At 42.6% G+C, this 13,696-nt stretch overlaps 1 protein-coding gene across 1 annotated transcript in view; it reads left to right on the top strand.

Annotated features, from left to right (window-relative positions):
* The first annotated feature begins 2,497 nt into the window (after positions 1–2,497).
* The window catches only part of CPNE3 (copine 3), a 43,475-nt gene continuing 32,276 nt past the window's right edge, over positions 2,498–13,696 (top strand). Inside the window, exon 1 of the mRNA XM_080938744.1 lies at positions 2,498–2,583. The gene's annotated coding sequence lies outside the window, so the exon portion shown is untranslated. The remainder of the gene's footprint in view (positions 2,584–13,696) is intronic.

The following is a 13,696-nucleotide window of genomic DNA, read 5'->3' as shown; positions in this document are numbered from 1 at the left end:
TGCACTAAATGTTGGCAAATCCACAAGACATACTCTGGTTTGCTTTTAAGGAATCTCTGGAGTTGGAACCGGAGTGTCAAGGGCTAACTACTGGGCACTCTCTTCAGCACTCACGTTCTAGTTCTCAACGATCAACTATAAGTTTATGACAATAGCATACTCATTTACTTATGCCAACATATCCTGCCATATTTAATAAATACATAGAATTGTGTTTGCCATTTTTCACACATTAAAAACATGATAAAATATATTAAAATATGTGTATCCTTCTTAACTTCTGTTGAATCTGAGTTATTTCCACAAAAGGAGCCACTTTTATATCTCTCTAATGCAGGCTAGTTCAATACTGCTAAATAATCTCGATGCCGTGATCATCCTGAGATTTCATTTCCGATAGCAGTTACAGCGAATTCTGGTTTCATGTGTGATTTTGTGAATAAACCCAGAGCCTTGTGAATGACAGGAAAGTTCTCTATAACCCAGATGCAGGCACAGCCTCACCAAGAACAGATTTCATTGGATATACTTATGGTGAAAAGGTTGTTTTACTGAGACTGAGGTTTATCTCAGCATCTTAAATTGGTCTGGCAGTCTTACTTGGCTTTCAATGGTTAGGTATCGTTGCTTTAGAGACTATGAATGAGGTTCTATTGGTAGAGTGCTTGCCTTGCTTGAATGAGACCATAGGTCCAATCTTCTGTGCTGCCTATCTTCCTCGAGTCAACTGAAGTTGTGCACTTTATTTTCGTGTCAGAAACATTATGTGTGATACATCTTCTCTATCCCTTTGCATAAATATAACTTTAATTCTCTTGTCATATTGCCCTCTCCGAGGCTCACTGCCTCTGTCTGCTAACCTTGGCCTGTTTTGGAAGCTCCTAGCCTCCATACAATCTATTTTAGGCCTAGAGTGTTTTCAGCTCCTGAGACTTCCTGCTGAAGAAGCTCACCCTTTCTTATTCTTTCTGAGCTCCGGCTGGCTGATTCAACTCAGCTGTGCTGGCTCAAACTCATATGCATTGCCTTTTCCCATGCTGAGATTTTTGTCTAATGAGCATCTGCAGGAATTTCAATGACATCAAAGTTGCTGTGAGCTCATATTTACAACTGCCCAGAGAACTCTGGCTCTTACATTCTTTGCTTTCTGCCTTCTTTAATGACCACTTCTGGATCTTGGTAGGAGGGAGTGTGCTGCAAATATCCCATCCAGGGGTCAGCTTTCCTCAGTCTAATCCTCGGTGCATAGGACATTTGTGAGACTCTGTTCATCGCTTCTGCAAACAGAAGCTTCTCTGGTGAGAGTTGAGGGGCGCGCTAATCTATGGGTTAACAATAAGTCGTGAGGAGTTGGTTTAATACTTCGTTTAGCAAAACTATTGTAGTAGGTTCTCCCCCGGGTCCGTGACCTGTCTAACTGTTGTTTTTGCCCTGAGAATGGTGCCAGGTATGGATTTCATTTTGTGGAGTTGAACAGTTCCCAATCAGAAAGTGGTGGGTTCTCCCCATGATATTCCCGCCACTGTTGCACAAAGGCTATGTTTTCCGGACTTCTCATCACTGCAACTTGCAGGGTTCACTGCTGGGTAAGAGAGCTTACTTTTCTCCTCTGGTAGCATACATATCACATTCCATTCTTCAGTCATTTCTATTAAGTGCTTCCTTACACGTTTACTTTTTTTTTTTCAAGTGAAGTAACTTTTGCCAGTTTTGTGGTAATATTGTTCTTTTGTCTTTGTCAATTTTTATCCCATTTTTTCCCCAGTGGAAATTTTAAATTTTTCATGAAATAGAAGATGTGACCCTGAGTACCCATCACCATAGGCATTTTGAGATTAGTATACTCTGGTGACTTCAGGCAAATTGAACAACTATTTACCTACCACATTTCACGGTAGTCACGTGTACTTATGGAAAAGTCCGTGTCAGTAAACAGATAGCAAAGCTTTTGTGACCCTTAAATAACATAAATATGCATATTAAATAAAATAAGCATGTAAAATAACTCTGGGAAGGTGTACACTGAACCACTCTACAGGATTCTTAAGGGCTAGAGTTTCACACGATCTTTCTCTCCAGATCTGGTTTCTTTTTTTAAGGTTTATTTGTTTTGCATGTGTGAATGCTTTGCCTGCATGTTTGTATACGCACGCACGCACGCACACACACACACACACACACACACACACACACACACACACACACACACACACAAAGTCTGCTGCCCTTGGAAGAGAACGTCAGATCCACTGCATGTTTTAGATGTTTGTGAGCTACAAATGGGGACCTCAGCAACAGTCAACTATGGGTTTTGTTAAGACCTCTAAAAAGGTCCGCGGACTGAGGAGCAGCACAGTAAACTGGGAAATGAAAATGGGTTGGGGAAGCAGGCTCACTACCAAAAGCAAAACTTCTCCTTGGTCCCTCCCACAAGCTCCGCCCTCGCCCCAGCCGCGCTGTGGCTCCGCCCACCAGCCGCGCCCCTCCGCGGTCCAGCCCTCAGGTTCCGTAAAGCTCCTGCGGTCCTGCTGTCTTGCGGTACTGGCTGCTAGCCCTCCACCTTCCCTCGACTTCGGCCATACAGTACGTAAGTGCGCGACTTTTCCCAGCTCCAGAGCTGTGTGGCCCAGCCCAAGCCTGCAACCTCCCGGGAAACGGGCTGGTCCGGTGCGGAAAGACTTCGGGCCCTCAGGCTTCGCGCGGCTCGGCCCTCCGGGCCCCGCGCGCCGGGAGCGTTCCGTGGGTTTCCGGTGCCCATCCTGGGGACTCCCGAGTGTCGCGTGCTGGGTCCCCGGACGCTTGAGACCCGGGGCTGGGGGTCCGCCTGGGGCCGCGAGCGCCTCCTGGGCCTGCAGCTCGCGCACCTGGACAACCCTGCCAGGGATCCGCCGGCCTGGAGTGGAAGGGCAGGGTGGGGCGAAGGGGTACAGCCCCGAAATCTCGGCCCCGCTCTGCGGGGAATGATTGGTGAACCAGACGAACCGGTCGTGTCGGGGAAACGGTGGAGGAAGGTCTGCGCGCCGTGGGGAAAGTGATACTGAATTCGGTGCAAAGCCGGGACTGCATGAAGTCCTCGCAACTCCTACACCTGTACCAAAGCTAAGAAAGTCTGTCCTGGGCTTTGGGCTCACTGCACACGGGACGCGGAGGGAGGGGCAGTGGCTTTAGTTTTGGAGCCAGAAGCTTGACCTTTAGTGCTGCACTTGACGGTGATGAGCTTTTGCTTCTCTCAGTTGTGTCTGTGGCCGCCTCAGGATAATCAAACAGAGGGTAAAGTAGGGTTAAATATACCAGTGGACTGCAGTGACCCACAACCACTGTGTAAAGACAGTTTTTACATTACGGTAGCTCACAACAAGCTTAACCTCTCTTTCACTCCCCAGGAAACAGGAATTAGCTTAATTTACGAAACTATGCACCTGTGAAAGTGGTAGCATTAGGTTTCGATTCAGTTCTGTGGTTTGTTTTTTTGTTTTTATAGAAAACGATTTACCAAAGTAAGTGAACATTATTTCATTAGTAAGACAGTGATTATCAGTCTGGTTTCAAGTATGTTCTGAGGTTTCTTAGCTGTGTAACCTTTGGGTGGGGAACCTAAGCCTTTAAGGTGTGTTTCTACATTTGTAAAATATAGATAGCACTGATGTGTCTTAGAGTTGTGAGGATTAAATACATTGTAGATCACTCATGGAAGTGTGTGGTACATAAATAACTACACACACACACACACACACACACACACACAGAGTCTTGTTCTTAGATATCACATCTGAGTTCTGCCAGTTCAGGCCTAAACACAGAAACGCAGTTACAGGGAAACAGTAAAGCTTAGGAAAAGGTAACAGAACAGATGGCCTGTGATAGTAGTTGTAGTGACATCAATGGATTCTCAGGATCAATCTGCTTTTCAAGACCCCCCCCTTCTGAGAATTCTTTTAGAAGGCAGTTCCTTTTGGCTGATGAATTGAAAAATGCACCCCGCTCTAGCCTGAAAATTGAGAGTCCCATCTCCAAGATCGGACCATGTAGAAGCTCTCTTTATGAGACAAAACGGAATGTCTGGTTTGTAGGGAATTAGAACATGCCTGGCACAGGACGGGAAGGAAGTATTGCCTTTCAGAATCTCTTCTCTATCCCCTACAGCCGAGGTTCTAGAATTGGGGGAGCAAAGTTATTCATTGCCTCTAAAGGCATGTTGATAATTAGACATCTCTTTTAGCGTTACTTAGAACTGTGAACATTTGTAGACAGTGAGCTATAAAATAAAGCCTGTAATCGAGGCACTCAGGAGGCAGGGTCAGGGAGGTGTCTAAATTTGAGGCCAGCCTGATCTATAGAGGGAGTTCCAGGACAGCCAGTGCCTGGAACTCTGCCTCAAAAACTCCAAACCAAACAAAACAAGAAAATAAAACAATTATATATTTAAGATATTTTATGGGGCTCGTGATGAAGTCCAGTGTAAGAGAACTTGTCTAGCAAGCTGATGTCCTTGGGCTTAGTGTCCCAACACTGAAATAAACACACAATTAAAATATTTATGAACATTCTTTACAGTGAAATTTCTTCCGCATCTGCTCAAGCAGGCAGCTCATACCTTCTCTGCCTCTCAGCTCTTCTTAGGCCTTTGTACGTGTTGTTTTTGTTTGTTTGGTTGGTTTTTTGCCATGTTTTGGTGCTGTCCCTGGATTCCACTCATAATTGGTAAACTACCTCTTTCCCAAACACTTCTTTCACTGATTATTTAAGTCTATTTGGCAGCCAAGTCAAGAAAGATAAATGTTGGGTGTGAAAAATGATTTCATGACGTTTTAACCTTTAAATATCATAGCGAGGCTCTATTCTTCCTCAAAGCATGATCTTGCTAGCGGAGCTTTTAGTAAGAATCAATACCATGTCTCAGTCTCTTGAGTCCAAAACACTGTTGTCAAGTGCTTTCTGAGGCCTTTATCTTACAGTCTAACTTCCTTCCAAAGTGGTTTGGTTTTGTTCTAATGTTCTGAATTTGTCTTGTAGATACTGCTGCCTAGGTTAAAGCCTAAATGGACAAGGGATGAGGTAGAAGACTTGTTAAGAGTTGCCAAGAAAGAATTTAAATGACCACTTAGCATAGGTTTTATTGACTATTGAGTTTTTCACACTGATAACGAAGTGAACTTATATATACATTTTGATAACATTCTGATAACTAAATTTAAACCACAGTGTAGCTGTGGTTTACAATGGTTTAAATGTATCTGAAGAAGGCTGGGGTTAGGGTACAGGGATTTTTTTTTTTTTTTTTTGGAGAGGCTTTTCATTCTCTTTATATATAACAACATAACTAAAAAGGAAATCATAACCTTTAAAAATACATGAAAATTAACGGTACTGTGGCCACACCAATTTGTATTAGGTAAATTGCACATTAATACAGTTTCCCTATGAGGAAGGAATATTACATAGTTTAGCAAACCAGTGTGAAATATTGTCTTATGAAATGGATATATTATGGCTGTTTCCTGTAAAAATTAACCAAGTGACAGTGTGGGTGGTGTGTCATCATATTAACTTGAGTTTTCTGTTTTGCTCTGTTTTTTCTTATTTATTTGAGATATGTTTCTGTGTAGCCCAGGCTATCCTGTGCCTCCCCTAAGTGTTGGAATTGAAGGTGTGTGCCACAACTGCCCACCTCCCCCTTTCCTTCTTCTATATAGAGTCTTGTGTGACCCTGGAGGAAATGGCAATAAAGGCAAAGATGACATTCACCTCCTGCCTCCGCCTCTCAAGGGCTGGCATTGCTGGTATGTGCAATCACACCCAGGTACTTAAAGTCTGAAGGTTTTGTTTTCCGGTTCCTCTAAACATTAAGATGATAATCGCTAAACGCTAAAATTCCTATTTGCAAGTGTGAACAGGAATAGAAATTATTTCCATCTGGCTAGGGATCTTTTTTTTTGTTTGTTTGTTTGTTTTTGTTTTGAAAACAAGGTTTCTCTGTGTAGTCCTGGTTGTTGCCAAACTCTGTAGACCAGGATTCACAGAGATCCTCTGCCTCCCTCCCGAGTGCTGGGATTAATGGCTTGTGCCACCACTGCCTAGCTTCTGATTATATATGAATATATAAAGAAGTGAAAATCTAAACAAACATTTCCTAGTGGGGATTGTCAAAAGAAAAAATTGAAATTCCTAAAACACACATGGCATACCTGTAGTGTTTACCTTCCTGCTGTACTTTTCTTCTCAGTGTTGGTCACCATGTAACATGGTGTTAACTCTCCTCAGCCCATTTACCTTTCTAGCCTGTAATCACATCAATGTGAGAGTTTCCTGGCACTGTTGGCTCCCCACCAACTCAGAAGAGGGCTTGGTGCAGGGCAGGGGATCCTCAGGGATTGGCTGAACTGGTATTACATGCCTAATAGTGTTATTAAATATTAATGATTAGGAAATGTAAAAGGATTTGCCAGAAAGTTAAAAACAGTTGTGATGTGTGTGGTAATCAATGCTGAAACGAATATTCTAGAAATTGGAGACTGTGTAAACATATAGTTTCTGTTTAATATATAATCATTTATTTATGTTGGGAATGCCGGCACTTGCTCTCTTACCGAGTGACACTGTGAATGCTAGAAACGTTCAGACTTTGAGAATGAAATTTGTAGTTGTGTTAGCTTTGGACTGAAGGCATTTGTTTATTTGGGGGTAAGGTCACTTCCTCCTGCTTCAGCCTCCTGAGTGCTGGGATCATGGCCTGTAAGACCATCATGTCAAAAAGAACTTTTGTGTCATTGTTCACTATGAACTAGGGAGGCACTGTGTGACGAGTGAAAAGCTGATCTGAGCCAACAGAACGGTCTGCATACCCAGCTAAGACGTGAAGACAGGGAGCCATATTTGAAAAGCAGGTGTGCGGAGTCTAAACGTAGCTCACTGGGCAGGTTCAACACAGGGAAGTAACTAGAGGCAGAAAGGTGACAGGAAGCTCCAGGCGAAGGACTTGAGTTTCAGTAGGTCCTGTGCCTGAACTCATTATCCACTCTGCTGCCCAGCTGCCCCACAGCTTTACTGAGACTTTACCTTACCTTGTTGATGGCTAGTTACCCTGGTTTGTGTTGACGGAAGGTGGCTTGCACTGTTGCTCTGTGTTTATAGCCAAGCGTGTCTAGATGCTTGTTTCCTAAAGTGAGATGGTGCTGAGGTCCTGGTATTGCTTGTTTTAATCACTGTGAAAAATTACTGCACAAAAGCAAATCAAGGAAGTGTAGAGTCCACGGCAGACACAGGAGGGGTGGTCACTTCATACCTGGGTCTTCAGAGAGCAGTGGAGCCTAGTACTCCTCTTGCTTTCCTCCTTTTTATTCAGCCTGGGACCCCAGCCCATGGAGTGGTCTCATCCCCATTTAACATGGATCCTAGAAACGCCTTCATGGCTGTGCCAAGAAGCTTGTGTCTTAGTGTTTTTACATCTCATCAACATGACAGCACTAAGCATCAAACTCCTAAGTGGACATCTGATCATCTCCCTCAGTGGGCTTCATTGTATAGTCAGTGACATTTCTAGAATGTATATATGTTGACCAAGGGGTTAGAACAGTAGCAAAGCTTGGAATGCGTATTAAGTTAAAACTGTAATAAGTAGTTTCCTCCTTGCTCTGAATCAATCAGAGTAATATGTTTTCAGGACTTTTTTTTTTTTTTAGAGACTTTAATGGAGATCTTGAGTTGTTAGATCAATTTGTGGTAATAAAAGCAAGGTAAGAATCATCTTAAGCTATTGATATATTGTTAACATCTTTTAAATATTATTAATTGGCTTTCCTGAGTTCTTTGTGTCCAGATGCCATCAGCAAATCAAAACATTGTTTAGATTTTATGTCAAGAATTTGAAAACGTTTCAGGGAGGTAGCTTTGAACATCCGAAGGACATGTTCTACTATCTCCCAGAAAAACAAATGCTTAGATTTATTTGTGTGTGTGTGTGTGTGTGTGTGTGTGTCTCAGATTCTGGCTGCTTGCTTATTTATTTGGATTCTGAGTGTACAGAAACTGCACTATACCATTAAGCTGTACTCATAGCCAGATCTGGTTTTTAAGTGCAGTATGTGTAATGGGCTGGATCTTGCATGTCTGTCAGGATCTCATATGCTAGAGGCTTGGTCCTCAGTGTAGTAGTGTTCACAGGTAAGACTTAGGAGGTGGTTGGATTACAGGGTGTCTAAATGGGCTTATGCATTTACTTACTAACATACATTTATTTTCTTTTTCAGACAGGGTCTCGATATGTAGCTCTGGCTATCCTAGAACTCATTATGTAGACCAGGCTGGCCTCAAACTCACAGAGACTGCCTGCCTCTGCCTTTTGAGGGGTTAATACATGTAAATAACTTATAGCTTAATGGAGCTGTGTATAAGTGTACATGTGTGTGTTTGCATGTTTGTGTATGTGCAGGTGCTCATGCATGGTGTCTATTGTATAGAAGTCAAAAGTCAACCATAGGTGTTTTTCCTCGGGTGCCATCTGCCTCATTTTTATTCAGGTTCTCACTGGCCTGGAGCTAGCTAACAGAACTGGAGGGTCAGAAGTCCACTGTCTCCAGTTCCCAGCACTGGGATTACAAATTAGTATCACTACAGCTTGCTTCCTTTGGGTGTTTTCTGGGGCTGGAACTGAGTTGTTCCTGTCTTCATGCTTCCGAGGCAAGCACTTGACTGGCTAATCTGTCTCTCCTGATTAATCTAATCCACTTATGGGGGCTTAGCTGGAAAGGCAAGCCTTTTCTCTTTGTTGTCTGGAATCTATTACATGAGCAATATTCTTCTGATAGTTGCTTCTGCCTTTATGAAATGTCTCAGCACATGCAGGCATGCTCTCATGCATTCATGCACCCCAACTAAACAAACAACCTATAAGGCTAACCAGCCATCAACTATAACTTTTGAAAGCATACACCAAAATACTGTACAATACAGCATACTGTACTGGCTGGTTTTGTGTCATCTTGACACAAGCTGGAGTTTCACAGAGAAAGGAGCCTCAGTTGAGGAAATGTCTCCATGAGATCCAGCTGTAAGGTATTTTCTCAACTAGTGATCAAGGGGGGAGGGCCCAGCCCATTGTGGGTGGAGCCATCCCTGGGCTGGTGGACCTGGGTTCTATAAGAAAGCAGGCTGAGTAAGCCAAGGGAAGCAAGTCAGTAAGTGACATCCCTCCATGGCCTCAGCATCAGTTCCTGCTTCCTGACCTGCTTGGGTTCCAGTCCTGACTTCCTTTGGTGATGAACAGCAATATGGAAGTGTGAGCTGAGTAAACCCTTTCCTCCCCAACTGGCTTCTTGGTCATGATGTATGTGCAGGAATAGAAACCCTGACTAAGACATATACCCTTCCTTGTAAAGTTGAGTTTTCTTAAGTATTTTTTCCCCCACAGGGACAGAAAGCTGAGTGACAGTTCCTGAGAATCAGTGTTGCTGCTCTAAGATTGTCCTGCTCTATGTGCATGGTAGCCATGTAAATGTGAACATGCCCTAGAAAAGAGAAAGGGGGTGTGGAGAGATGGCTCTACACTTAAAAGCACTGCATAGAGGACACAGATTTGGTTCTAATTGCAGTTCCAGGGGTCTCACGCACTTTTCTGCCCCCCTACCCCCCGCAGTCAGTGCATGCACGAATACTCCACTTACACATGTAGACAGAGCACTAGTATATCAATACAAAATAGAAAGGAGAAAAGCCTTTCTTAGCATAAAGCAACTTACATGGACTGTCTTACACAGAAACATCTGTATAAACATAAGCTGTCCCACTTTTGGATGTTTTTCTGGTTATGGTTTAAGAAAGATATTAACAATTACAACCGAAATATTTATTAATTTAGTTTATTTATTATATTTAATTTAACGAATATTAATTATAAGTTTAATTTTTATTATTTATTTACTTTCCATCCATATTGCAGCTTCCCCTCCCCTCCTCCAAGTCCTTCCTTTTCACCTCATCTACCTTTCCACCCACCCCTCTTTTCTTCTCAGGAAAGGGGAGGTCTCTGGTGAATATCAACCAGTCTTGGTAGACCAAGTTGCAGTAAGACTAGGTACATTTCTCATAATGAGGTTAGATGAGGCAGCCTAGTTAGCCCATAATAATTCCAAAGATCTATTTCATTATTCTCTTGTGTCATGATAAATATTTTATTTGATATGCTAACAATTATAGAATCAAATTATTATACCAAGCAAACAATTAGAGGTATTTTAGTGCCCTGGCAGCATTTTGTCATGAGGAAATGGAACCAAAAATAAACTTTGGTTTAATAACCATAGGGTAAAAAGTATTGTGTATGTGTGTTTATTACATAGCCAAGGCTGACCTCTCTATATGACCAAGGGCATCTTTGGATTTCTCATCCTCCCGCTTCTACTTTAAGTGCGAGATTACAGGTGTAGGTCACCGTGCATAGCTTTATATGGTGCTGGGAAGTAAATCAAGTATGGTAAAAGTAAAATGAGTTTTACCAACTGTGCTGCATCCCCAGTCCTCAGCTACATTTCTAAATTTTGTTTTGTTTTGTTTGATGGTTGACTGGTAGGGATTTTGAGCTCAGGATGCCTTCATACTCTTAGCTGAGAATGTCTAAGGTATTAGTTTAACATACTTCTAGGTGTGATTGAGGGCATTTCCAGAAAGGATTAATAGGTGGGAAGATCCATTGAGTGTAGATGGCAGTGCCCCAGGACTTCAGGTATGATGAGAGGAGGGAGTGATTTTCCATAGCACTGAAGACAATTCAGAAAGCTTAATGGAACACTTGTTTAGTTATCTACTCCCCCTGTCCACATGGGCACTTCCACCAAACCTAATGCATACGAGTAACAGCTCAGAGCAGATGCTGCTTATTTTCTCAGCCCAAGCAGTGTGTCTTGCAAAAGAGATTAAGAATAGATGGTGGATCCCTCTAAAGTCCCTGTTTGTTGAGAGAGGGTGTCCATTTATCAAGTATTTGCCAGGAGCTCCATTTCCCTACATGACAACGTGAAGTCTGAAGGCAAATGACACACTAAAGAAGATTTCCAACAGGGGACATCAGTGGTAGACAGGCATTCTTCTCTCTGCTTCCTGTCTGACATGAGGTATCCAGCCAACTATGCCACCTACGCTGCCACTGCTGTGTGTCTCTAAGACCAAAGGAACAGGCCTAAGGCACCAGGGACCAAAACCATTATCTCTGTTTATTTTGGTCTAGTAGCACACTTACTCCCTCCCACTCCTACCCACGCACCTCCTTAGCAACCTCTCTTACCTACAAATGCATTGTGACTGACTGGCAAATGGAAAAAAATTCCATTATCAAAATAAAGCTTTCCTCTTTTTAAATTATTTATTTCAAGACAGGGATGAACAGGATTTCATCAGGGCACGGGAGTGACCAAATACTTCATCTCCAGCTCCCTTTTGTGTTTTAATTTTCACTTGATTTGCATAGTTTGTGTTATGTTGGACCAAAACATAAGATTTGGGGAGAATGGTTGATGTTCAGTATGCTTACAGATTGTGGTAGCCAAATGCCTCAAACTAAGAGTTGACTTTGGTATTATCTCTATGATCCTGTAGAAAACATGCAGAATCTTCTTTAGTTGCATACATGTTCTTCTGATCATTTATTATAGAAAACTGACCTATTTTCTGTCCTCAAAGGATAGAGAACATTTTTTATGTTCTCCCATCATAGTGTGTTCATGAATTATTCTGTTTTCTTCACATGTCATGTATGCGATAGTTACTGGGATAAAAGTATTTATGTGAATGTTCATGTTAGGAAAGTTCTAGGCCCAATGTTTATTTACTTTTTTGCATTGGCCATAAGTATAGTGGGGTAGCATTGTGAGGCGGGGGTCTGACTTGTTTTAGAGAATGGTAGGTGCTGCTTTAGAGGAATTTGCGTCCTGGCCACAGTGCAGTAGTGGAATTGTCAGCATGTTGTTAAACAATCTGCCATGCTTCCATGTTTGTGAAGCATATTCAAGAGAGAAAAATAATGCTCCAATGAGCCTCTGTTGTGAGAATGACTTTGCACATAAGTAACTGGATTCTTGGTTGAGTTCACCCCGTCTTTAGAAACAAACGTTTTCGGTTGGTGCTGTGCTTTGTACATGCTGGTCTGTAAGGATGTCCTTAATAGTCATGTTCATTCTGTGTGTGAGCATGTAACAAGACTCATGCTGGTCTGTAAGGATGTCCTTAACAGTGATGTTCATTCTGTGTGTGAGCATGTAACAAGACTCATGCTGGTCTGTAAGCATGTCCTTAACAGTCATGTTCATTCTGTGAGCATGTAACAAGACTCATGCTGGTCTGTAAGGATGGCCTTAACAGTCATGTTCATTCTGTGTGTGAGCATGTAACAAGACTCATGCTGGTCTGTAAGCATGTCCTTAACAGTCATGTTCATTCTGTGTGTGAGCATGTAACAAGACTCTAAAAAAATGTGACAAAACTTTTTTGGAGTCAAACGTTTTAATTTTTTGGTAAATGCAGAGGAATGGTTATACATTTTTTAAATTAATGTATTTTCTTTATATCCCAGTAGTAGCTTCTGCTCCCTCTCTCTCCTCCTAGGTGTTTCCTCCTCACCTGCGATTACCTTTCTTCTCAGAAAAGGCTCAGAAAAGGGGAGGCCTCCCAGGGATGTCAACCCACCTTGGCATATGAGTTGCAGTAGGACTAGGGCATCTTCTGTTGTGGCTGGACAAGGCAGTCCAGTTAGGAGACAGGGATCCAAAGGCAGGCAACAGAGTCAGAGACTGCCTCTGCTCCTGCTGTTAGGAGTCTCACATGAAGCCCATGCTCCACAGCTGTTACATGTTGCCAAGGGCCTAAGTCAGACCCATGTATTCTCTTTGGTGGTTCAGTCTCTTGTGGACCACTATGTGCCCAGGTTCGTTGACTGTGTATCTTTTCCTGTGATGACCTTGACCTCTCTGGCTCCCTCAGTCCTTTGTCCTCCTCCATAGAATTCCCTAAGCTCTGACTAGCTTGGCTATGGGTCTCTGCATCCATTCCAGTCAGTTGCTGTGCTACATGCCTTTCTGGAAGTATAGTGGAATATAATTACTAGTGTCAGTATAGGCACTCTCTCACGGGATGGGTCTAAAGATGGGCCAGTCACTGGGTGGCCATTCTTTCAATTTCTGCTCCATCTTTACCCCTGTACATCTTGTTGACAGGAAAAATTGTGGGTCTAAGGTTTTGTGGCTAGGTTGGTGTCTCAGTCCTTCCATTGGAAGTCTTTTCTGGTTGCAAAAGATGGCCCTTTGGGGCTCTGTATCCTTTATCACTAAGAGTCTTAGGTAGAGTCAGTCACCTTCATAGCTTCCTGAGAGTTTCCATTGTCATAGTCTGTGGGCCATACCACCCTGATTATACCCAATCTCTTCTGATAACAATTCTGTTTTTCATAGATTCTGTGTTTGAGATGAAATCAGTATGCTTGGCACACTCCAGATTTAGTTTACTTCTGTGTGGGAATCTCAGCTTAGGAAGTTGAAGTGTGGTTTACATATGGTTACATACCTGGATCTAGGTCCTAAGTTTAACATAGGTGTGCATTCCTTCATATTTGATTTGTTTTCCAAAAAGCCTGGCCTTGTACTTTGGATCTGCCTTTTTTAGCATCTTGAATACTATGGATATAGATAGGCGTGTGACACCATACCCAACTTGA

Source organism: Micromys minutus (assembly GCF_963924665.1).
Source record: "Micromys minutus genome assembly, chromosome: 26".
NCBI lineage: Eukaryota > Metazoa > Chordata > Mammalia > Rodentia > Muridae > Micromys > Micromys minutus.
This window is presented reverse-complemented; position numbering and strand designations above follow the sequence as displayed.